This window comes from Triturus cristatus, chromosome 12 (assembly GCF_964204655.1).
Source record: "Triturus cristatus chromosome 12, aTriCri1.1, whole genome shotgun sequence".
Lineage (NCBI taxonomy): Eukaryota > Metazoa > Chordata > Amphibia > Caudata > Salamandridae > Triturus > Triturus cristatus.
In genome coordinates this window covers 662,758,671-662,783,768 of record NC_140595.1, presented here as the reverse complement: position 1 = coordinate 662,783,768, position 25,098 = coordinate 662,758,671, and the positions used below count along the sequence as shown (strand labels likewise).

The following is a 25,098-nucleotide window of genomic DNA, read 5'->3' as shown; positions in this document are numbered from 1 at the left end:
GTGAGTGGGGGTGGGGTTTTGAGGAGTAACCTCATTTGCCTAAGAGCCGGGGTATCTGGGAAAAAAAGTATTTTATGGGGGAAGAATTTCACATCTCCTTTGGTGAAATTTGTAGGGCCTTATAACATCCTTTCTGTGGATTCAGATTCAGTCGGAACAGAGGTCCTAGTCCTCGCTCTGCCTTTCAAAGGAACTGTAAATATGCATGGCTTATTTGGCTTTGCCCGGCAGGGTGAGAATGGCGTTTGTCAGGCGTTCGTCAGGCGATCGGAAGGGGTGAGGCAATAATTTATAATTCAATGATCTTCATGATATTTTCTTGATAATATGAAAGCAGGAAAGGGAAGCTTGGCAATAAGCAATCCTAAAGCAAGGTGTGACTCCAGGGAAGAATGACTTGAAAACAACATACAGAAAGACTCATGTAAAAAAGCCCTGATGAGGCTTGAACTCATGACCCCTGGTTTACAAGACCAGTGCTCTGCCACTGAGCTACAAGGCCAGTCTGCACGCAGGATGTAAATTGCAACATGTATTCTTACTGAGGTATGAATATATCTATGATTTTGAGACTCTGTATGGAAACGTAGTTGCATATGAATGTCCACGTGCGCGCACACATTGAAGACCATGCTTAAGGCACTTTTCTTGGAAGTATGAAAAACTACATTTTCATATGAGAAAATAAGAGTTTTCACATTCAAGACCATACCGATAGCTCTAGTTAGTATGTCTGCAATCAGTGACATATAGAGAACCCACTTATTAGAAGTGATCTGTCTCTGTGGGGCAGACATATGTTAACAGTCATTCATTTGAGACGGCCTAAACTTTAGGAGTAAGAGCTGCTTTCTTATCAATCTATTTATCCAAACTGGTTAATAAGCCAGGAGTGAGTGAAAGGCAATCCTCTGGAAACTCCATGAAAGATCTAATTTCTATTACGCACAAAATACTTCACTTTATTTGACATATTTGTTAAAATGGAACAGTCAGATGATCCCATCTAGCGGATCCTGGCTCTGTCTTGAAAGAGAGTGTAATTATACTACAAGAAATGCTGGCCATCAAAAGAGACTCTGATGGCTTTCCGACGAAGGTGGGATTCGAACCCACGCGTGCAGAGCACAATGGATTAGCAGTCCATCGCCTTAACCACTCGGCCACCTCGTCTGCCCTACAGCCCCATCTGAAACCTTGCTTCACAAAAGGTACTGAAGTGTCAATATACTGTACCTAAAAAAGAAAAAAAACAGCTGAGGCAAGATCTCACATTCCACGTCTTCCCCCAATTAGGGACCTACATTTCATTTTTGGGAAATTCTTACTATGTGCTAATTACAAATATTCATAAGATTCCCCTAGACTTTGTCAGAACTGTCAAGATATAATTCTATGGGGTTTTGAATAGACAGAGCATATGTTATAGGACAATTATAGAATCTATTCCGTTTGGACTGTATTTTTAATAGTCATGATAACATGCTAGCATGTGAGTCGATCTTGCACAGTGAATGATGGAGCAGTGTCTGTCATCTACTTGGTCAGCTGTAGATGGCTCACCTGGGGAGATGTGAAAAGAGAGAGCTCCAGTGGCGCAATCGGTTAGCGCGCGGTACTTATACAGCAGTACTTGCACTGAGCCATGCCGAGGTTGTGAGTTCGAGCCTCACCTGGAGCAGCCGTGTTGTTTTTCATAAACCATTTCACAAAAAGTAAAGTTTAAACTCAGAGTATGGACGGCCCTTGCTAGAGAGTCTTTACTTCTTATAGGATCTACGTGTCCTACTCCTCTGGGTGCCAAATATCACATATCCTACGCGATGCTCAGTTTAAACAGTCCATGATGTGCCATCTTGCATTTCATGCAAACACCACATCAGTGCATTTAAAAATACATTTGTAGAATAATAAATATGATGAAAACAGTGTTCTCACATGATAACCATAAACTGAAGAGCTGCAAAAAATGCTGTATCAGCTACTTACAATAAAAGGTGACTCGAAAAAACTAGCAAAAGAAGAGCATCATCATATTAAAGGTTCTATTCACCATCTTGAGTTGCACCATAGCAGCTTATGGTGCTTTTCTGCTCAGAGTGTGCCTCCAATCCCACATTCATTTTTAATTTCTTTGCAATTTAAAAAACAACAATTACTGCTCGAAGTTCACTTTTCAAAACCATTCAACCTATTAAATGTATTTCTCTAACCTATGAATGTGGTCCATGTTCACTTTTCCTCATCTTCATCTCGATACTCCTTTCCCAGAAACCAGGTTCACTTCTTCATTCAACCCACCCATCCAAGGTCACCAAATCTTTGAAGCAAGTCTGCCTATTCTCCCTTTCTCTCTATGTACAAGATACCTTGTATCATTTGAATGGAAAGCAGGAGAGAAGGATATTTATGGTGAGTGGGGGTGGGGTTTTGAGGAGTAACCTCATTTGCCTAAGAGCCGGGGTATCTGGGGAAAAAAGTATTTTATGGGGGAAGAATTTCACATCTCCTTGGTGAAATTTGTAGGGCCTTATAACATCCTTTCTGTGGATGCAGATTCAGTCGGAACAGAGGTCCTAGTCCTCGCTCTGCCTTTCAAAGGAACTGTAAATATGCATGGCTTATTTGGCTTTGCCCGGCAGGGCTTGCCCGGCAGGGTGAGAATGGCGTTTGTCAGGCGTTCATCAGGCGATCGGAAGGGGTGAGGCAATAATTTATAATTCAATGATCTTCATGATATTTTCTTGATAATATGAAAGCAGGAAAGGGAAGCTTGGCAATAAGCAATCCTAAAGCAAGGTGTGACTCCAGGGAAGAATGACTTGAAAACAACATACAGAAAGACTCATGTAAAAAGGCCCTGAGGAAGCTTGAACTCATGACCCCTGGTTTACAAGACCAGTGCTCTGCCACTGAGCTACAAGGCCAGTCTGCACGCAGGATGTAAATTGCAACATGTATTCTTACTGAGGTATGAATATATCTATGATTTTGAGACTCTGTATGGAAACGTAGTTGCATATGAATGTCCACGTGCGCGCACACATTGAAGACCATGCTTAAGGCACTTTTCTTGGAAGTATGAAAAACTACATTTTCATATGAGAAAATAAGAGTTTTCACATTCAAGACCATACCGATAGCTCTAGTTAGTATGTCTGCAATCAGTGACATATAGAGAACCCACTTATTAGAAGTGATCTGTCTCTGTGGGGCAGACATATGTTAACAGTCATTCATTTGAGACGGCCTAGACTTTAGGAGTAAGAGCTGCTTTCTTATCAATCTATTTATCCAAACTGGTTAATAAGCCAGGAGTGAGTGAAAGGCAATCCTCTGGAAACTCCATGAAAGATCTAATTTCTATTACGCACAAAATACTTCACTTTATTTGATATATTTGTTAAAATGGAACAGTCAGATGATCCCATCTAGCGGATCCTGGCTCTGTCTTGAAAGAGAGTGTAATTATACTACAAGAAATGCTGGCCATCAAAAGAGACTCTGATGGCTTTCCGACGAAGGTGGGATTCGAACCCACGCGTGCAGAGCACAATGGATTAGCAGTCCATCGCCTTAACCACTCGGCCACCTCGTCTGCCCTACAGCCCCATCTGAAACCTTGCTTCACAAAAGGTACTGAAGTGTCAATATACTGTACCTAAAAAAGAAAAAAAACAGCTGAGGCAAGATCTCACATTCCACGTCTTCCCCCAATTAGGGACCTACATTTCATTTTTGGGAAATTCTTACTATGTGCTAATTACAAATATTCATAAGATTCCCCTAGACTTTGTCAGAACTGTCAAGATATAATTCTATGGGGTTTTGAATAGACAGAGCATATGTTATAGGACAATTATAGAATCTATTCCGTTTGGACTGTATTTTTAATAGTCATGATAACATGCTAGCATGTGAGTCGATCTTGCACAGTGAATGATGGAGCAGTGTCTGTCATCTACTTGGTCAGCTGTAGATGGCTCACCTGGGGAGATGTGAAAAGAGAGAGCTCCAGTGGCGCAATCGGTTAGCACGCGGTACTTATACAGCAGTACTCGCACTGAGCCATGCCGAGGTTGTGAGTTTGAGCCTCACCTGGAGCAGCCGTGTTGTTTTTCATAAACCATTTCACAAAAAGTAAAGTTTAAACTCAGAGTATGGACGGCCCTTGCTAGAGAGTCTTTACTTCTTATAGGATCTACGTGTCCTACTCCTCTGGGTGCCAAATATCACATATCCTACGCGATGCTCAGTTTAAACATTCCATGATGTGCCATCTTGCATTTCATGCAAACACCACATCAGTGCATTTAAAAATACATTTGTAGAATAATAAATATGATGAAAACAGTGTTCTCACATGATAACCATAAACTGAAGAGCTGCAAAAAATGCTGTATCAGCTACTTACAATAAAAGGTGACTCGAAAAAACTAGCAAAAGAAGAGCATCATCATATTAAAGGTTCTATTCACCATCTTGATTTGCACCATAGCAGCTTATGGTGCTTTTCTGCTCAGAGTGTGCCTCCAATCCCACATTCATTTTTAATTTATTTGCAATTTAAAAAACAACAATTACTGCTCGAAGTTCACTTTTCAAAACCATTCAACCTATTAAATGTATTTCTCTAACCTATGAATGTGGTCCATGTTCACTTTTCCTCATCTTCATCTCGATACTCCTTTCCCAGAAACCAGGTTCACTTCTTCATTCAACCCACCCATCCAAGGTCACCAAATCTTTGCAGCACAAGTCTGCCTATTCTCCCTTTCTCTCTATGTACAAGATACCTTGTATCATTTGAATGGACAGTAGGAGAGAAGGATATTTATGGTGAGTGGGGGTGGGGTTTTGAGGAGTAACCTCATTTGCCTAAGAGCCGGGGTATCTGGGAAAAAAAGTATTTTATGGGGGAAGAATTTCACATCTCCTTGGTGAAATTTGAAGGGCCTTATAACATCCTTTCTGTGGATGCAGATTCAGTCGGAACAGAGGTCCTAGTCCTCGCTCTGCCTTTCAAAGGAACTGTAAATATGCATGGCTTATTTGGCTTTGCCCGGCAGGGCTTGCCCGGCAGGGTGAGAATGGCGTTTGTCAGGTGATCGGAAGGGGTGAGGCAATAATTTATAATTCAATGATCTTCATGATATTTTCTTGATAATATGAAAGCAGGAAAGGGAAGCTTGGCAATAAGCAATCCTAAAGCAAGGTGTGACTCCAGGGAAGAATGACTTGAAAACAACATACAGAAAGACTCATGTAAAAAGGACATGATGAGGCTTGAACTCATGACCCCTGGTTTACAAGACCAGTGCTCTGCCACTGAGCTACAAGGCCAGTCTGCACGCAGGATGTAAATTGCAACATGTATTCTTACTGAGGTATGAATATATCTATGATTTTGAGACTCTGTATGGAAACGTAGTTGCATATGAATGTCCACGTGCGCGCACACATTGAAGACCATGCTTAAGGCACTTTTCTTGGAAGTATGAAAAACTACATTTTCATATGAGAAAATAAGAGTTTTCACATTCAAGACCATACTGATAGCTCTAGTTAGTATGTCTGCAATCAGTGACATATAGAGAACCCACTTATTAGAAGTGATCTGTCTCTGTGGGGCAGACATATGTTAACAGTCATTCATTTGAGACGGCCTAAACTTTAGGAGTAAGAGCTGCTTTCTTATCAATCTATTTATCCAAACTGGTTAATAAGCCAGGAGTGAGTGAAAGGCAATCCTCTGGAAACTCCATGAAAGATCTAATTTCTATTACGCACAAAATACTTCACTTTATTTGACATATTTGTTAAAATGGAACAGTCAGATGATCCCATCTAGCGGATCCTGGCTCTGTCTTGAAAGAGAGTGTAACTATACTACAAGAAATGCTGGCCATCAAAAGAGACTCTGATGGCTTTCCGACGAAGGTGGGATTCGAACCCACGCATGCAGAGCACAATGGATTAGCAGTCCATTGCCTTAACCACTCAGCCACCTCGTCTGCCCTACAGCCCCATCTGAAACCTTGCTTCACAAAAGGTACTGAAGTGTCAATATACTGTACCTAAAAAAGAAAAAAAACTGCTGAGGCAAGATCTCACATTCCACGTCTTCCCCCAATTAGGGACCTACATTTCATTTTTGGGAAATTCTTACTATGTGCTAATTACAAATATTCATAAGATTCCCCTAGACTTTGTCAGAACTGTCAAGATATAATTCTATGGGGTTTTGAATAGACAGAGCATATGTTATAGGACAATTATAGAATCTATTCCGTTTGGACTGTATTTTTAATAGTCATGATAACATGCTAGCATGTGAGTCGATCTTGCACAGTGAATGATGGAGCAGTGTCTGTCATCTACTTGGTCAGCTGTAGATGGCTCACCTGGGGAGATGTGAAAAGAGAGAGCTCCAGTGGCGCAATCGGTTAGCGCGCGGTACTTATACAGCAGTACTTGCACTGAGCCATGCCGAGGTTGTGAGTTCGAGCCTCACCTGGAGCAGCCGTGTTGTTTTTCATAAACCATTTCACAAAAAGTAAAGTTTAAACTCAGAGTATGGACGGCCCTTGCTAGAGAGTCTTTACTTCTTATAGGATCTACGTGTCCTACTCCTCTGGGTGCCAAATATCACATATCCTACGCGATGCTCAGTTTAAACATTCCATGATGTGCCATCTTGCATTTCATGCAAACACCACATCAGTGCATTTAAAAATACATTTGTAGAATAATAAATATGATGAAAACAGTGTTCTCACATGATAACCATAAACTGAAGAGCTGCAAAAAATGCTGTATCAGCTACTTACAATAAAAGGTGACTCGAAAAAACTAGCAAAAGAAGAGCATCATCATATTAAAGGTTCTATTCACCATCTTGAGTTGCACCATAGCAGCTTATGGTGCTTTTCTGCTCAGAGTGTGCCTCCAATCCCACATTCATTTTTAATTTATTTGCAATTTAAAAAACAACAATTACTGCTCGAAGTTCACTTTTCAAAACCATTCAACCTATTAAATGTATTTCTCTAACCTATGAATGTGGTCCATGTTCACTTTTCCTCATCTTCATCTCGATACTCCTTTCCCAGAAACCAGGTTCACTTCTTCATTAAACCCACCCATCCAAGGTCACCAAATCTTTGAAGCACAAGTCTTCCTATTCTCCCTTTCTCTCTATGTACAAGATACCTTGTATCATTTGAATGGACAGCAGGAGAGAAGGATATTTATGGTGAGTGGGGGTGGGGTTTTGAGGAGTAACCTCATTTGCCTAAGAGCCGGGGTATCTGGGAAAAAAAGTATTTTATGGGGGAAGAATTTCACATCTCCTTGGTGAAATTTGTAGGGCCTTATAACATCCTTTCTGTGGATTCAGATTCAGTCGGAACAGAGGTCCTAGTCCTCGCTCTGCCTTTCAAAGGAACTGTAAATATGCATGGCTTATTTGGCTTTGCCCGGCAGGGTGAGAATGGCGTTGGTCTGGCGTTCGTCAGGCGATTGGAAGGGGTGAGGCAATCATTTATAATTCAATGATCTTCATGATATTTTCTTGATAATATGAAAGCAGGAAAGGGAAGCTTGGCAATAAGCAATCCTAAAGCAAGGTGTGACTCCAGGGAAGAATGACTTGAAAACAACATACAGAAAGACTCATGTAAAAAGGCCCTGATGAGGCTTGAACTCATGACCCCTGGTTTACAAGACCAGTGCTCTGCCACTGAGCTACAAGGCCAGTCTGCACGCAGGATGTAAATTGCAACATGTATTCTTACTGAGGTATGAATATATCTATGATTTTGAGACTCTGGATGGAAACGTAGTTGCATATGAATGTCCACGTGCGCGCACACATTGAAGACCATGCTTAAGCACTTTTCTTGGAAGTATGAAAAACTACATTTTCATATGAGAAAATAAGAGTTTTCACATTCAAGACCATACCGATAGCTCTAGTTAGTATGTCTGCAATCAGTGACATATAGAGAACCCACTTATTAGAAGTGATCTGTCTCTGTGGGGCAGACATATGTTAACAGTCATTCATTTGAGACGGCCTAAACTTTAGGAGTAAGAGCTGCTTTCTTATCAATCTATTTATCCAAACTGGTTAATAAGCCAGGAGTGAGTGAAAGGCAATCCTCTGGAAACTCCATGAAAGATCTAATTTCTATTACGCACAAAATACTTCACTTTATTTGACATATTTGTTAAAATGGAACAGTCAGATGATCCCATCTAGCGGATCCTGGCTCTGTCTTGAAAGAGAGTGTAATTATACTACAAGAAATGCTGGCCATCAAAAGAGACTCTGATGGCTTTCCGACGAAGGTGGGATTCGAACCCACGCGTGCAGAGCACAATGGATTAGCAGTCCATCGCCTTAACCACTCAGCCACCTCGTCTGCCCTACAGCCCCATCTGAAACCTTGCTTCACAAAAGGTACTGAAGTGTCAATATACTGTACCTAAAAAAGAAAAAAAACAGCTGAGGCAAGATCTCACATTCCACGTCTTCCCCCAATTAGGGACCAACATTTCATTTTTGGGAAATTCTTACTATGTGCTAATTACAAATATTCATAAGATTCCCCTAGACTTTGTCAGAACTGTCAAGATATAATTCTATGGGGTTTTGAATAGACAGAGCATATGTTATAGGACAATTATAGAATCTATTCCGTTTGGACTGTATTTTTAATAGTCATGATAACATGCTAGCATGTGAGTCGATCTTGCACAGTGAATGATGGAGCAGTGTCTGTCATCTACTTGGTCAGCTGTAGATGGCTCACCTGGGGAGATGTGAAAAGAGAGAGCTCCAGTGGCGCAATCGGTTAGCGCGCGGTACTTATACAGCAGTACTTGCACTGAGCCATGCCGAGGTTGTGAGTTCGAGCCTCACCTGGAGCAGCCGTGTTGTTTTTCATAAACCATTTCACAAAAAGTAAAGTTTAAACTCAGAGTATGGACGGCCCTTGCTAGAGAGTCTTTACTTCTTATAGGATCTACGTGTCCTACTCCTCTGGGTGCCAAATATCACATATCCTACGCGATGCTCAGTTTAAACATTCCATGATGTGCCATCTTGCATTTCATGCAAACACCACATCAGTGCATTTAAAAATACATTTGTAGAATAATAAATATGATGAAAACAGTGTTCTCACATGATAACCATAAACTGAAGAGCTGCAAAAAATGCTGTATCAGCTACTTACAATAAAAGGTGACTCGAAAAAACTAGCAAAAGAAGAGCATCATCATATTAAAGGTTCTATTCACCATCTTGAGTTGCACCATAGCAGCTTATGGTGCGTTTCTGCTCAGAGTGTGCCTCCAATCCCACATTCATTTTTAATTTATTTGCAATTTAAAAAACAACAATTACTGCTCGAAGTTCACTTTTCAAAACCATTCAACCTATTAAATGTATTTCTCTAACCTATGAATGTGGTCCATGTTCACTTTTCCTCATCTTCATCTCGATACTCCTTTCCCAGAAACCAGGTTGACTTCTTCATTAAACCCACCCATCCAAGGTCACCAAATCTTTGAAGCACAAGTCTGCCTATTCTCCCTTTCTCTCTATGTACAAGATACCTTGTATCATTTGAATGGACAGCAGGAGAGAAGGATATTTATGGTGAGTGGGGGTGGGGTTTTGAGGAGTAACCTCATTTGCCTAAGAGCCGGGGTATCTGGGAAAAAAAGTATTTTATGGGGAAGAATTTCACATCTCCTTGGTGAAATTTGTAGGGCCTTATAACATCCTTTCTGTGGATTCAGATTCAGTCGGAACAGAGGTCCTAGTCCTCGCTCTGCCTTTCAAAGGAACTGTAAATATGCATGGCTTATTTGGCTTTGCCCGGCAGGGTGAGAATGGCGTTTGTCAGGCGTTCGTCAGGCGATCGGAAGGGGTGAGGCAATAATTTATAATTCAATGATCTTCATGATATTTTCTTGATAATATGAAAGCAGGAAAGGGAAGCTTGGCAATAAGCAATCCTAAAGCAAGGTGTGACTCCAGGGAAGAATGACTTGAAAACAACATACAGAAAGACTCATGTAAAAAGGCCCTGATGAGGCTTGAACTCATGACCCCTGGTTTACAAGACCAGTGCTCTGCCACAGAGCTACAAGGCCAGTCTGCACAAAGGGTGTAAATTGCAACATGTATTCTTACTGAGGTATGAATATATCTATGATTTTGAGACTCTGTATGGAAACGTAGTTGCATATGAATGTCCACGTGCGCGCACACATTGAAGACCATGCTTAAGGCACTTTTCTTGGAAGTATGAAAAACTACATTTTCATATGAGAAAATAAGAGTTTTCACATTCAAGACCATACCGATAGCTCTAGTTAGTATGTATGCAATCAGTGACATATAGAGAACCCACTTATTAGAAGTGATCTGTCTCTGTGGGGCAGACATATGTTAACAGTCATTCATTTGAGACGGCCTAAACTTTAGGAGTAAGAGCTGCTTTCTTATCAATCTATTTATCCAAACTGGTTAATAAGCCAGGAGTGAGTGAAAGGCAATCCTCTGGAAACTCCATGAAAGATCTAATTTCTATTACGCACAAAATACTTCACTTTATTTGACATATTTGTTAAAATGGAACAGTCAGATGATCCCATCTAGCGGATCCTGGCTCTGTCTTGAAAGAGAGTGTAATTATACTACAAGAAATGCTGGCCATCAAAAGAGACTCTGATGGCTTTCCGACGAAGGTGGGATTCGAACCCACGCGTGCAGAGCACAATGGATTAGCAGTCCATCGCCTTAACCACTCGGCCACCTCGTCTGCCCTACAGCCCCATCTGAAACCTTGCTTCACAAAAGGTACTGAAGTGTCAATATACTGTACCTAAAAAAGAAAAAAAACAGCTGAGGCAAGATCTCACATTCCACGTCTTCCCCCAATTAGGGACCTACATTTCATTTTTGGGAAATTCTTACTATGTGCTAATTACAAATATTCATAAGATTCCCCTAGACTTTGTCAGAACTGTCAAGATATAATTCTATGGGGTTTTGAATAGACAGAGCATATGTTATAGGACAATTATAGAATCTATTCCGTTTGGACTGTATTTTTAATAGTCATGATAACATGCTAGCATGTGAGTCGATCTTGCACAGTGAATGATGGAGCAGTGTCTGTCATCTACTTGGTCAGCTGTAGATGGCTTACCTGGGGAGATGTGAAAAGAGAGAGCTCCAGTGGCGCAATCGGTTAGCGCGCGGTACTTATACAGCAGTACTTGCACTGAGCCATGCCGAGGTTGTGAGTTCGAGCCTCACCTGGAGCAGCCGTGTTGTTTTTCATAAACCATTTCACAAAAAGTAAAGTTTAAACTCAGAGTATGGACGGCCCTTGCTAGAGAGTCTTTACTTCTTATAGGATCTACGTGTCCTACTCCTCTGGGTGCCAAATATCACATATCCTACGCGATGCTCAGTTTAAACATTCCATGATGTGCCATCTTGCATTTCATGCAAACACCACATCAGTGCATTTAAAAATACATTTGTAGAATAATAAATATGATGAAAACAGTGTTCTCACATGATAACCATAAACTGAAGAGCTGCAAAAAATGCTGTATCAGCTACTTACAATAAAAGGTGACTCGAAAAAACTAGCAAAAGAAGAGCATCATCATATTAAAGGTTCTATTCACCATCTTGAGTTGCACCATAGCAGCTTATGGTGCTTTTCTGCTCAGAGTGTGCCTCCAATCCCACATTCATTTTTAATTTATTTGCAATTTAAAAAACAACAATTACTGCTCGAAGTTCACTTTTCAAAACCATTCAACCTATTAAATGTATTTCTCTAACCTATGAATGTGGTCCATGTTCACTTTTCCTCATCTTCATCTCGATACTCCTTTCCCAGAAACCAGGTTCACTTCTTCATTAAACCCACACATCCAAGGTCACCAAATCTTTGAAGCACAAGTCTTCCTATTCTCCCTTTCTCTCTATGTACAAGATACCTTGTATCATTTGAATGGACAGCAGGAGAGAAGGATATTTATGGTGAGTGGGGGTGGGGTTTTGAGGAGTAACCTCATTTGCCTAAGAGCCGGGGTATCTGGGAAAAAAAGTATTTTATGGGGGAAGAATTTCACATCTCCTTGGTGAAATTTGTAGGGCCTTATAACATCCTTTCTGTGGATTCAGATTCAGTCGGAACAGAGGTCCTAGTCCTCGCTCTGCCTTTCAAAGGAACTGTAAATATGCATGGCTTATTTGGCTTTGCCCGGCAGGGTGAGAATGGCGTTTGTCAGGCGTTCGTCAGGCGATCGGAAGGGGTGAGGCAATAATTTATAATTCAATGATCTTCATGATATTTTCTTGATAATATGAAAGCAGGAAAGGGAAGCTTGGCAATAAGCAATCCTAAAGCAAGGTGTGACTCCAGGGAAGAATGACTTGAAAACAACATACAGAAAGACTCATGTAAAAAAGCCCTGATGAGGCTTGAACTCATGACCCCTGGTTTACAAGACCAGTGCTCTGCCACTGAGCTACAAGGCCAGTCTGCACGCAGGATGTAAATTGCAACATGTATTCTTACTGAGGTATGAATATATCTATGATTTTGAGACTCTGTATGGAAACGTAGTTGCATATGAATGTCCACGTGCGCGCACACATTGAAGACCATGCTTAAGGCACTTTTCTTGGAAGTATGAAAAACTACATTTTCATATGAGAAAATAAGAGTTTTCACATTCAAGACCATACCGATAGCTCTAGTTAGTATGTCTGCAATCAGTGACATACAGAGAACCCACTTATTAGAAGTGATCTGTCTCTGTGGGGCAGACATATGTTAACAGTCATTCATTTGAGACGGCCTAAACTTTAGGAGTAAGAGCTGCTTTCTTATCAATCTATTTATCCAAACTGGTTAATAAGCCAGGAGTGAGTGAAAGGCAATCCTCTGGAAACTCCATGAAAGATCTAATTTCTATTACGCACAAAATACTTCACTTTATTTGACATATTTGTTAAAATGGAACAGTCAGATGATCCCATCTAGCGGATCCTGGCTCTGTCTTGAAAGAGAGTGTAATTATACTACAAGAAATGCTGGCCATCAAAAGAGACTCTGATGGCTTTCCGACGAAGGTGGGATTCGAACCCACGCGTGCAGAGCACAATGGATTAGCAGTCCATCGCCTTAACCACTCGGCCACCTCGTCTGCCCTACAACCCCATCTGAAACCTTGCTTCACAAAAGGTACTGAAGTGTCAATATACTGTACCTAAAAAAGAAAAAAAACAGCTGAGGCAAGATCTCACATTCCACGTCTTCCCCCAATTAGGGACCTACATTTCATTTTTGGGAAATTCTTACTATGTGCTAATTACAAATATTCATAAGATTCCCCTAGACTTTGTCAGAACTGTCAAGATATAATTCTATGGGGTTTTGAATAGACAGAGCATATGTTATAGGACAATTATAGAATCTATTCCGTTTGGACTGTATTTTTAATAGTCATGATAACATGCTAGCATGTGAGTCGATCTTGCACAGTGAATGATGGAGCAGTGTCTGTCATCTACTTGGTCAGCTGTAGATGGCTCACCTGGGGAGATGTGAAAAGAGAGAGCTCCAGTGGCGCAATCGGTTAGCGCGCGGTACTTATACAGCAGTACTTGCACTGAGCCATGCCGAGGTTGTGAGTTCGAGCCTCACCTGGAGCAGCCGTGTTGTTTTTCATAAACCATTTCACAAAAAGTAAAGTTTAAACTCAGAGTATGGACGGCCCTTGCTAGAGAGTCTTTACTTCTTATAGGATCTACGTGTCCTACTCCTCTGGGTGCCAAATATCACATTTCCTACGCGATGCTCAGTTTAAACAGTCCATGATGTGCCATCTTGCATTTCATGCAAACACCACATCAGTGCATTTAAAAATACATTTGTAGAATAATAAATATGATGAAAACAGTGTTCTCACATGATAACCATAAACTGAAGAGCTGCAAAAAATGCTGTATCAGCTACTTACAATAAAAGGTGACTCGAAAAAACTAGCAAAAGAAGAGCATCATCATATTAAAGGTTCTATTCACCATCTTGAGTTGCACCATAGCAGCTTATGGTGCTTTTCTGCTCAGAGTGTGCCTCCAATCCCACATTCATTTTTAATTTCTTTGCAATTTAAAAAACAACAATTACTGCTCGAAGTTCACTTTTCAAAACCATTCAACCTATTAAATGTATTTCTCTAACCTATGAATGTGGTCCATGTTCACTTTTCCTCATCTTCATCTCGATACTCCTTTCCCAGAAACCAGGTTCACTTCTTCATTCAACCCACCCATCCAAGGTCACCAAATCTTTGAAGCAAGTCTGCCTATTCTCCCTTTCTCTCTATGTACAAGATACCTTGTATCATTTGAATGGAAAGCAGGAGAGAAGGATATTTATGGTGAGTGGGGGTGGGGTTTTGAGGAGTAACCTCATTTGCCTAAGAGCCGGGGTATCTGGGGAAAAAAGTATTTTATGGGGGAAGAATTTCACATCTCCTTGGTGAAATTTGTAGGGCCTTATAACATCCTTTCTGTGGATGCAGATTCAGTCGGAACAGAGGTCCTAGTCCTCGCTCTGCCTTTCAAAGGAACTGTAAATATGCATGGCTTATTTGGCTTTGCCCGGCAGGGCTTGCCCGGCAGGGTGAGAATGGCGTTTGTCAGGCGTTCATCAGGCGATCGGAAGGGGTGAGGCAATAATTTATAATTCAATGATCTTCATGATATTTTCTTGATAATATGAAAGCAGGAAAGGGAAGCTTGGCAATAAGCAATCCTAAAGCAAGGTGTGACTCCAGGGAAGAATGACTTGAAAACAACATACAGAAAGACTCATGTAAAAAGGCCCTGAGGAAGCTTGAACTCATGACCCCTGGTTTACAAGACCAGTGCTCTGCCACTGAGCTACAAGGCCAGTCTGCACGCAGGATGTAAATTGCAACATGTATTCTTACTGAGGTATGAATATATCTATGATTTTGAGACTCTGTATGGAAACGTAGTTGCATATGAATGTCCACGTGCGCGCACACATTGAAGACCATGCTTAAGGCACTTTTCTTGGAAGTATGAAAAACTACATTTTCATATGAGAAAATAAGAGTTTTCACATTCAAGACCATACCGATAGCTCTAGTTAGTATGTCTGCAATCAGTGACATATAGAGAACCCACTTATTAGAAGTGATCTGTCTCTGTGGGGCAGACATATGTTAACAGTCATTCATTTGAGACGGCCTAGACTTTAGGAGTAAGAGCTGCTTTCTTATCAATCTATTTTTCCAAACTGGTTAATAAGCCAGGAGTGAGTGAAAGGCAATCCTCTGGAAACTCCATGAAAGATCTAATTTCTATTACGCACAAAATACTTCACTTTATTTGACATATTTGTTAAAATGGAACAGTCAGATGATCCCATCTAGCGGATCCTGGCTCTGTCTTGAAAGAGAGTGTAATTATACTACAAGAAATGCTGGCCATCAAAAGAGACTCTGATGGCTTTCCGACGAAGGTGGGATTCGAACCCACGCGTGCAGAGCACAATGGATTAGCAGTCCATCGCCTTAACCACTCGGCCACCTCGTCTGCCCTACAGCCCCATCTGAAACCTTGCTTCACAAAAGGTACTGAAGTGTCAATATACTGTACCTAAAAAAGAAAAAAAACAGCTGAGGCAAGATCTCACATTCCACGTCTTCCCCCAATTAGGGACCTACATTTCATTTTTGGGAAATTCTTACTATGTGCTAATTACAAATATTCATAAGATTCCCCTAGACTTTGTCAGAACTGTCAAGATATAATTCTATGGGGTTTTGAATAGACAGAGCATATGTTATAGGACAATTATAGAATCTATTCCGTTTGGACTGTATTTTTAATAGTCATGATAACATGCTAGCATGTGAGTCGATCTTGCACAGTGAATGATGGAGCAGTGTCTGTCATCTACTTGGTCAGCTGTAGATGGCTCACCTGGGGAGATGTGAAAAGAGAGAGCTCCAGTGGCGCAATCGGTTAGCACGCGGTACTTATACAGCAGTACTTGCACTGAGCCATGCCGAGGTTGTGAGTTTGAGCCTCACCTGGAGCAGCCGTGTTGTTTTTCATAAACCATTTCACAAAAAGTAAAGTTTAAACTCAGAGTATGGACGGCCCTTGCTAGAGAGTCTTTACTTCTTATAGGATCTACGTGTCCTACTCCTCTGGGTGCCAAATATCACATATCCTACGCGATGCTCAGTTTAAACATTCCATGATGTGCCATCTTGCATTTCATGCAAACACCACATCAGTGCATTTAAAAATACATTTGTAGAATAATAAATATGATGAAAACAGTGTTCTCACATGATAACCATAAACTGAAGAGCTGCAAAAAATGCTGTATCAGCTACTTACAATAAAAGGTGACTCGAAAAAACTAGCAAAAGAAGAGCATCATCATATTAAAGGTTCTATTCACCATCTTGAGTTGCACCATAGCAGCTTATGGTGCTTTTCTGCTCAGAGTGTGCCTCCAATCCCACATTCATTTTTAATTTATTTGCAATTTAAAAAACAACAATTACTGCTCGAAGTTCACTTTTCAAAACCATTCAACCTATTAAATGTATTTCTCTAACCTATGAATGTGGTCCATGTTCACTTTTCCTCATCTTCATCTCGATACTCCTTTCCCAGAAACCAGGTTCACTTCTTCATTCAACCCACCCATCCAAGGTCACCAAATCTTTGAAGCACAAGTCTGCCTATTCTCCCTTTCTCTCTATGTACAAGATACCTTGTATCATTTGAATGGACAGTAGGAGAGAAGGATATTTATGGTGAGTGGGGGTGGGGTTTTGAGGAGTAACCTCATTTGCCTAAGAGCCGGGGTATCTGGGAAAAAAAGTATTTTATGGGGGAAGAATTTCACATCTCCTTGGTGAAATTTGAAGGGCCTTATAACATCCTTTCTGTGGATGCAGATTCAGTCGGAACAGAGGTCCTAGTCCTCGCTCTGCCTTTCAAAGGAACTGTAAATATGCATGGCTTATTTGGCTTTGCCCGGCAGGGTGAGAATGGCGTTGGTCTGGCGTTCGTCAGGCGATCGGAAGGGGTGAGGCAATAATTTATAATTCAATGATCTTCATGATATTTTCTTGATAATATGAAAGCAGGAAAGGGAAGCTTGGCAATAAGCAATCCTAAAGCAAGGTGTGACTCCAGGGAAGAATGACTTGAAAACAACATACAGAAAGACTCATGTAAAAAGGCCATGATGAGGCTTGAACTCATGACCCCTGGTTTACAAGACCAGTGCTCTGCCACTGAGCTACAAGGCCAGTCTGCACGCAGGATGTAAATTGCAACATGTATTCTTACTGAGGTATGAATATATCTATGATTTTGAGACTCTGTATGGAAACGTAGTTGCATATGAATGTCCACGTGCGCGCACACATTGAAGACCATGCTTAAGGCACTTTTCTTGGAAGTATGAAAAACTACATTTTCATATGAGAAAATAAGAGTTTTCACATTCAAGACCATACTGATAGCTCTAGTTAGTATGTCTGCAATCAGTGACATATAGAGAACCCACTTATTAGAAGTGATCTGTCTCTGTGGGGCAGACATATGTTAACAGTCATTCATTTGAGACGGCCTAAACTTTAGGAGTAAGAGCTGCTTTCTTATCAATCTATTTATCCAAACTGGTTAATAAGCCAGGAGTGAGTGAAAGGCAATCCTCTGGAAACTCCATGAAAGATCTAATTTCTATTACGCACAAAATACTTCACTTTATTTGACATATTTGTTAAAATGGAACAGTCAGATGATCCCATCTAGCGGATCCTGGCTCTGTCTTGAAAGAGAGTGTAACTATACTACAAGAAATGCTGGCCATCAAAAGAGACTCTGATGGCTTTCCGACGAAGGTGGGATTCGAACCCACGCATGCAGAGCACAATGGATTAGCAGTCCATTGCCTTAACCACTCAGCCACCTCGTCTGCCCTACAGCCCCATCTGAAACCTTGCTTCACAAAAGGTACTGAAGTGTCAATATACTGTACCTAAAAAAGAAAAAAAACTGCTGAGGCAAGATCTCACATTCCACGTCTTCCCCCAATTAGGGACCTACATTTCATTTTTGGGAAATTCTTACTATGTGCTAATTACAAATATTCATAAGATTCCCCTAGACTTTGTCAGAACTGTCAAGATATAATTCTATGGGGTTTTGAATAGACAGAGCATATGTTATAGGACAATTATAGAATCTATTCCGTTTGGACTGTATTTTTAATAGTCATGATAACATGCTAGCATGTGAGTCGATCTTGCACAGTGAATGATGGAGCAGTGTCTGTCATCTACTTGGTCAGCTGTAGATGGCTCACCTGGGGAGATGTGAAAAGAGAGAGCTCCAGTGGCGCAATCGGTTAGCGCGCAGTACTTGCACTGAGCCATGCCGAGGTTGTGAGTTCGAGCCTCACCTGGAGCAGCCGTGTTGTTTTTCATAAACCATTTCACAAAAAGTAAAGTTTAAACTCAGAGTATGGACGGCCCTTGCTAGAGACTCTTTACTTCTTATAGGATCTACGTGTCCTACTCCTCTGGGTGCCAAATATCACATATCCTACGCGATGCTCAGTTTAAACATTCCATGATGTGCCATCTTGCATTTCATGCAAACACCACATCAGTGCATTTAAAAATACATTTGTAGAATAATAAATATGATGAAAACAGTGTTCTCACATGATAACCATAAACTGAAGAGCTGCAAAAAATGCTGTATCAGCTACTTACAATAAAAGGTGACTCGAAAAAACTAGCAAAAGAAGAGCATCATCATATTAAAGGTTCTATTCACCATCTTGAGTTGCACCATAGCAGCTTATGGTGCTTTTCTGCTCAGAGTGTGCCTCCAATCCCACATTCATTTTTAATTTATTTGCAATTTAAAAAACAACAATTACTGCTCGAAGTTCACTTTTCAAAACCATTCAACCTATTAAATGTATTTCTCTAACCTATGAATGTGGTCCATGTTCACTTTTCCTCATCTTCATCTCGATACTCCTTTCCCAGAAACCAGGTTCACTTCTTCATTAAACCCACCCATCCAAGGTCACCAAATCTTTGAAGCACAAGTCTTCCTATTCTCCCTTTCTCTCTATGTACAAGATACCTTGTATCATTTGAATGGACAGCAGGAGAGAAGGATATTTATGGTGAGTGGGGGTGGGGTTTTGAGGAGTAACCTCATTTGCCTAAGAGCCGGGGTATCTGGGAAAAAAAGTATTTTATGGGGGAAGAATTTCACATCTCCTTGGTGAAATTTGTAGGGCCTTATAACATCCTTTCTGTGGATTCAGATTCAGTCGGAACAGAGGTCCTAGTCCTCGCTCTGCCTTTCAAAGGAACTGTAAATATGCATGGCTTATTTGGCTTTGCCCGGCAGGGTGAGAATGGCGTTGGTCTGGCGTTCGTCAGGCGATCGGAAGGGGTGAGGCAATAATTTATAATTCAATGATCTTCATGATATTTTCTTGATAATATGAAAGCAGGAAAGGGAAGCTTGGCAATAAGCAATCCTAAAGCAAGGTGTGACTCCAGGGAAGAATGACTTGAAAACAACATACAGAAAGACTCATGTAAAAAGGCCCTGATGAGGCTTGAACTCATGACCCCTGGTTTACAAGACCAGTGCTCTGCCACTGAGCTACAAGGCCAGTCTGCACGCAGGATGTAAATTGCAACATGTATTCTTACTGAGGTATGAATATATCTATGATTTTGAGACTCTGTATGGAAACGTAGTTGCATATGAATGTCCACGTGCGCGCACACATTGAAGACCATGCTTAAGGCACTTTTCTTGGAAGTATGAAAAACTACATTTTCATATGAGAAAATAAGAGTTTTCACATTCAAGACCATACCGATAGCTCTAGTTAGTATGTCTGCAATCAGTGACATATAGAGAACCCACTTATTAGAAGTGATCTGTCTCTGTGGGGCAGACATATGTTAACAGTCATTCATTTGAGACGGCCTAAACTTTAGGAGTAAGAGCTGCTTTCTTATCAATCTATTTATCCAAACTGGTTAATAAGCCAGGAGTGAGTGAAAGGCAATCCTCTGGAAACTCCATGAAAGATCTAATTTCTATTACGCACAAAATACTTCACTTTATTTGACATATTTGTTAAAATGGAACAGTCAGATGATCCCATCTAGCGGATCCTGGCTCTGTCTTGAAAGAGAGTGTAATTATACTACAAGAAATGCTGGCCATCAAAAGAGACTCTGATGGCTTTCCGACGAAGGTGGGATTCGAACCCACGCGTGCAGAGCACAATGGATTAGCAGTCCATCGCCTTAACCACTCAGCCACCTCGTCTGCCCTACAGCCCCATCTGAAACCTTGCTTCACAAAAGGTACTGAAGTGTCAATATACTGTACCTAAAAAAGAAAAAAAACAGCTGAGGCAAGATCTCACATTCCACGTCTTCCCCCAATTAGGGACCTACATTTCATTTTTGGGAAATTCTTACTATGTGCTAATTACAAATATTCATAAGATTCCCCTAGACTTTGTCAGAACTGTCAAGATATAATTCTATGGGGTTTTGAATAGACAGAGCATATGTTATAGGACAATTATAGAATCTATTCCGTTTGGACTGTATTTTTAATAGTCATGATAACATGCTAGCATGTGAGTCGATCTTGCACAGTGAATGATGGAGCAGTGTCTGTCATCTACTTGGTCAGCTGTAGATGGCTCACCTGGGGAGATGTGAAAAGAGAGAGCTCCAGTGGCGCAATCGGTTAGCGCGCGGTACTTATACAGCAGTACTTGCACTGAGCCATGCCGAGGTTGTGAGTTCGAGCCTCACCTGGAGCAGCCGTGTTGTTTTTCATAAACCATTTCACAAAAAGTAAAGTTTAAACTCAGAGTATGGACGGCCCTTGCTAGAGAGTCTTTACTTCTTATAGGATCTACGTGTCCTACTCCTCTGGGTGCCAAATATCACATATCCTACGCGATGCTCACTTTAAACATTCCATGATGTGCCATCTTGCATTTCATGCAAACACCACATCAGTGCATTTAAAAATACATTTGTAGAATAATAAATATGATGAAAACAGTGTTCTCACATGATAACCATAAACTGAAGAGCTGCAAAAAATGCTGTATCAGCTACTTACAATAAAAGGTGACTCGAAAAAACTAGCAAAAGAAGAGCATCATCATATTAAAGGTTCTATTCACCATCTTGAGTTGCACCATAGCAGCTTATGGTGCGTTTCTGCTCAGAGTGTGCCTCCAATCCCACATTCATTTTTAATTTATTTGCAATTTAAAAAACAACAATTACTGCTCGAAGTTCACTTTTCAAAACCATTCAACCTATTAAATGTATTTCTCTAACCTATGAATGTGGTCCATGTTCACTTTTCCTCATCTTCATCTCGATACTCCTTTCCCAGAAACCAGGTTCACTTCTTCATTAAACCCACCCATCCAAGGTCACCAAATCTTTGAAGCACAAGTCTGCCTATTCTCCCTTTCTCTCTATGTACAAGATACCTTGTATCATTTGAATGGACAGCAGGAGAGAAGGATATTTATGGTGAGTGGGGGTGGGGTTTTGAGGAGTAACCTCATTTGCCTAAGAGCCGGGGTATCTGGGAAAAAAAGTATTTTATGGGGGAAGAATTTCACATCTCCTTGGTGAAATTTGTAGGGCCTTATAACATCCTTTCTGTGGATGCAGATTCAGTCGGAACAGAGGTCCTAGTCCTCGCTCTGCCTTTCAAAGGAACTGTAAATATGCATGGCTTATTTGGCTTTGCCCGGCAGGGTGAGAATGGCGTTTGTCAGGCGTTCGTCAGGCGATCGGAAGTGGTGAGGCAATAATTTATAATTCAATGATCTTCATGATATTTTCTTGATAATATGAAAGCAGGAAAGGGAAGCTTGGCAATAAGCAATCCTAAAGCAAGGTGTGACTCCAGGGAAGAATGACTTGAAAACAACATACAGAAAGACTCATGTAAAAAGGCCCTGATGAGGCTTGAACTCATGACCCCTGGTTTACAAGACCAGTGCTCTGCCACTGAGCTACAAGGCCAGTCTGCACGCAGGATGTAAATTGCAACATGTATTCTTACTGAGGTATGAATATATCTATGATTTTGAGACTCTGTATGGAAACGTAGTTGCATATGAATGTCCACGTGCGCGCACACATTGAAGACCATGCTTAAGGCACTTTTCTTGGAAGTATGAAAAACTACATTTTCATATGAGAAAATAAGAGTTTTCACATTCAAGACCATACCGATAGCTCTAGTTAGTATGTCTGCAATCAGTGACATATAGAGAACCCACTTATTAGAAGTGATCTGTCTCTGTGGGGCAGACATATGTTAACAGTCATTCATTTGAGACGGCCTAAACTTTAGGAGTAAGAGCTGCTTTCTTATCAATCTATTTATCCAAACTGGTTAATAAGCCAGGAGTGAGTGAAAGGCAATCCTCTGGAAACTCCATGAAAGATCTAATTTCTATTACGCACAAAATACTTCACTTTATTTGACATATTTGTTAAAATGGAACAGTCAGATGATCCCATCTAGCGGATCCTGGCTCTGTCTTGAAAGAGAGTGTAATTATACTACAAGAAATGCTGGCCATCAAAAGAGACTCTGATGGCTTTCCGACGAAGGTGGGATTCGAACCCACGCGTGCAGAGCACAATGGATTAGCAGTCCATCGCCTTAACCACTCAGCCACCTCGTCTGCCCTACAGCCCCATCTGAAACCTTGCTTCACAAAAGGTACTGAAGTGTCAATATACTGTACCTAAAAAAGAAAAAAAACAGCTGAGGCAAGATCTCACATTCCACGTCTTCCCCCAATTAGGGACCAACATTTCATTTTTGGGAAATTCTTACTATGTGCTAATTACAAATATTCATAAGATTCCCCTAGACTTTGTCAGAACTGTCAAGATATAATTCTATGGGGTTTTGAATAGACAGAGCATATGTTATAGGACAATTATAGAATCTATTCCGTTTGGACTGTATTTTTAATAGTCATGATAACATGCTAGCATGTGAGTCGATCTTGCACAGTGAATGATGGAGCAGTGTCTGTCATCTACTTGGTCAGCTGTAGATGGCTCACCTGGGGAGATGTGAAAAGAGAGAGCTCCAGTGGCGCAATCGGTTAGCGCGCGGTACTTATACAGCAGTACTTGCACTGAGCCATGCCGAGGTTGTGAGTTCGAGCCTCACCTGGAGCAGCCGTGTTGTTTTTCATAAACCATTTCACAAAAAGTAAAGTTTAAACTCAGAGTATGGACGGCCCTTGCTAGAGAGTCTTTACTTCTTATAGGATCTACGTGTCCTACTCCTCTGGGTGCCAAATATCACATATCCTACGCGATGCTCAGTTTAAACATTCCATGATGTGCCATCTTGCATTTCATGCAAACACCACATCAGTGCATTTAAAAATACATTTGTAGAATAATAAATATGATGAAAACAGTGTTCTCACATGATAACCATAAACTGAAGAGCTGCAAAAAATGCTGTATCAGCTACTTACAATAAAAGGTGACTCGAAAAAACTAGCAAAAGAAGAGCATCATCATATTAAAGGTTCTATTCACCATCTTGAGTTGCACCATAGCAGCTTATTTTGCGTTTCTGCTCAGAGTGTGCCTCCAATCCCACATTCATTTTTAATTTATTTGCAATTTAAAAAACAACAATTACTGCTCGAAGTTCACTTTTCAAAACCATTCAACCTATTAAATGTATTTCTCTAACCTATGAATGTGGTCCATGTTCACTTTTCCTCATCTTCATCTCGATACTCCTTTCCCAGAAACCAGGTTCACTTCTTCATTAAACCCACCCATCCAAGGTCACCAAATCTTTGAAGCACAAGTCTGCCTATTCTCCCTTTCTCTCTATGTACAAGATACCTTGTATCATTTGAATGGACAGCAGGAGAGAAGGATATTTATGGTGAGTGGGGGTGGGGTTTTGAGGAGTAACCTCATTTGCCTAAGAGCCGGGGTATCTGGGAAAAAAAGTATTTTATGGGGGAAGAATTTCACATCTCCTTGGTGAAATTTGTAGGGCCTTATAACATCCTTTCTGTGGATTCAGATTCAGTCGGAACAGAGGTCCTAGTCCTCGCTCTGCCTTTCAAAGGAACTGTAAATATGCATGGCTTATTTGGCTTTGCCCGGCAGGGTGAGAATGGCGTTTGTCAGGCGTTCGTCAGGCGATCGGAAGGGGTGAGGCAATAATTTATAATTCAATGATCTTCATGATATTTTCTTGATAATATGAAAGCAGGAAAGGGAAGCTTGGCAATAAGCAATCCTAAAGCAAGGTGTGACTCCAGGGAAGAATGACTTGAAAACAACATACAGAAAGACTCATGTAAAAAGGCCCTGATGAGGCTTGAACTCATGACCCCTGGTTTACAAGACCAGTGCTCTGCCACTGAGCTACAAGGCCAGTCTGCACGCAGGATGTAAATTGCAACATGTATTCTTACTGAGGTATGAATATATCTATGATTTTGAGACTCTGTATGGAAACGTAGTTGCATATGAATGTCCACGTGCGCGCACACATTGAAGACCATGCTTAAGGCACTTTTCTTGGAAGTATGAAAAACTACATTTTCATATGAGAAAATAAGAGTTTTCACATTCAAGACCATACCGATAGCTCTAGTTAGTATGTATGCAATCAGTGACATATAGAGAACCCACTTATTAGAAGTGATCTGTCTCTGTGGGGCAGACATATGTTAACAGTCATTCATTTGAGACGGCCTAAACTTTAGGAGTAAGAGCTGCTTTCTTATCAATCTATTTATCCAAACTGGTTAATAAGCCAGGAGTGAGTGAAAGGCAATCCTCTGGAAACTCCATGAAAGATCTAATTTCTATTACGCACAAAATACT

The 25,098-nt window shown here is 40.8% G+C and overlaps 16 non-coding genes across 16 annotated transcripts; 7 read left to right on the top strand and 9 right to left on the bottom strand.

Moving 5' to 3' along the window:
• Window positions 1-1,091: 1,091 nt before the first annotated feature.
• Window positions 1,092-1,173, bottom strand: TRNAS-GCU (transfer RNA serine (anticodon GCU)). Its single transcript has one exon. It is a non-coding gene; the product is annotated as a tRNA-Ser (tRNA).
• Window positions 1,174-1,586: 413 nt separating this feature from the next.
• TRNAI-UAU (transfer RNA isoleucine (anticodon UAU)) lies at window positions 1,587-1,681 on the top strand. The gene is made up of 2 exons: window positions 1,587-1,624; window positions 1,646-1,681. It is a non-coding gene; the product is annotated as a tRNA-Ile (tRNA).
• A 1,835-nt stretch (window positions 1,682-3,516) lies between these two features.
• Window positions 3,517-3,598, bottom strand: TRNAS-GCU (transfer RNA serine (anticodon GCU)). Its single transcript has one exon. It is a non-coding gene; the product is annotated as a tRNA-Ser (tRNA).
• Window positions 3,599-6,427: 2,829 nt separating this feature from the next.
• On the top strand, window positions 6,428-6,522 carry TRNAI-UAU (transfer RNA isoleucine (anticodon UAU)). Its single transcript has 2 exons — window positions 6,428-6,465; window positions 6,487-6,522. It is a non-coding gene; the product is annotated as a tRNA-Ile (tRNA).
• Window positions 6,523-7,684: 1,162 nt separating this feature from the next.
• On the bottom strand, window positions 7,685-7,756 carry TRNAT-UGU (transfer RNA threonine (anticodon UGU)). The gene has a single exon. It is a non-coding gene; the product is annotated as a tRNA-Thr (tRNA).
• Window positions 7,757-8,839: 1,083 nt separating this feature from the next.
• On the top strand, window positions 8,840-8,934 carry TRNAI-UAU (transfer RNA isoleucine (anticodon UAU)). The gene is made up of 2 exons: window positions 8,840-8,877; window positions 8,899-8,934. It is a non-coding gene; the product is annotated as a tRNA-Ile (tRNA).
• A 1,822-nt stretch (window positions 8,935-10,756) lies between these two features.
• Window positions 10,757-10,838, bottom strand: TRNAS-GCU (transfer RNA serine (anticodon GCU)). Its single transcript has one exon. It is a non-coding gene; the product is annotated as a tRNA-Ser (tRNA).
• Window positions 10,839-11,251: 413 nt separating this feature from the next.
• TRNAI-UAU (transfer RNA isoleucine (anticodon UAU)) lies at window positions 11,252-11,346 on the top strand. The gene is made up of 2 exons: window positions 11,252-11,289; window positions 11,311-11,346. It is a non-coding gene; the product is annotated as a tRNA-Ile (tRNA).
• A 1,823-nt stretch (window positions 11,347-13,169) lies between these two features.
• Window positions 13,170-13,251, bottom strand: TRNAS-GCU (transfer RNA serine (anticodon GCU)). The gene has a single exon. It is a non-coding gene; the product is annotated as a tRNA-Ser (tRNA).
• Window positions 13,252-13,664: 413 nt separating this feature from the next.
• On the top strand, window positions 13,665-13,759 carry TRNAI-UAU (transfer RNA isoleucine (anticodon UAU)). The gene is made up of 2 exons: window positions 13,665-13,702; window positions 13,724-13,759. It is a non-coding gene; the product is annotated as a tRNA-Ile (tRNA).
• Window positions 13,760-15,594: 1,835 nt separating this feature from the next.
• On the bottom strand, window positions 15,595-15,676 carry TRNAS-GCU (transfer RNA serine (anticodon GCU)). Its single transcript has one exon. It is a non-coding gene; the product is annotated as a tRNA-Ser (tRNA).
• Window positions 15,677-19,745: 4,069 nt separating this feature from the next.
• On the bottom strand, window positions 19,746-19,817 carry TRNAT-UGU (transfer RNA threonine (anticodon UGU)). The gene has a single exon. It is a non-coding gene; the product is annotated as a tRNA-Thr (tRNA).
• A 1,084-nt stretch (window positions 19,818-20,901) lies between these two features.
• On the top strand, window positions 20,902-20,996 carry TRNAI-UAU (transfer RNA isoleucine (anticodon UAU)). The gene is made up of 2 exons: window positions 20,902-20,939; window positions 20,961-20,996. It is a non-coding gene; the product is annotated as a tRNA-Ile (tRNA).
• A 1,162-nt stretch (window positions 20,997-22,158) lies between these two features.
• Window positions 22,159-22,230, bottom strand: TRNAT-UGU (transfer RNA threonine (anticodon UGU)). Its single transcript has one exon. It is a non-coding gene; the product is annotated as a tRNA-Thr (tRNA).
• Window positions 22,231-23,314: 1,084 nt separating this feature from the next.
• Window positions 23,315-23,409, top strand: TRNAI-UAU (transfer RNA isoleucine (anticodon UAU)). The gene is made up of 2 exons: window positions 23,315-23,352; window positions 23,374-23,409. It is a non-coding gene; the product is annotated as a tRNA-Ile (tRNA).
• Window positions 23,410-24,571: 1,162 nt separating this feature from the next.
• On the bottom strand, window positions 24,572-24,643 carry TRNAT-UGU (transfer RNA threonine (anticodon UGU)). Its single transcript has one exon. It is a non-coding gene; the product is annotated as a tRNA-Thr (tRNA).
• Window positions 24,644-25,098: the final 455 nt, after the last annotated feature.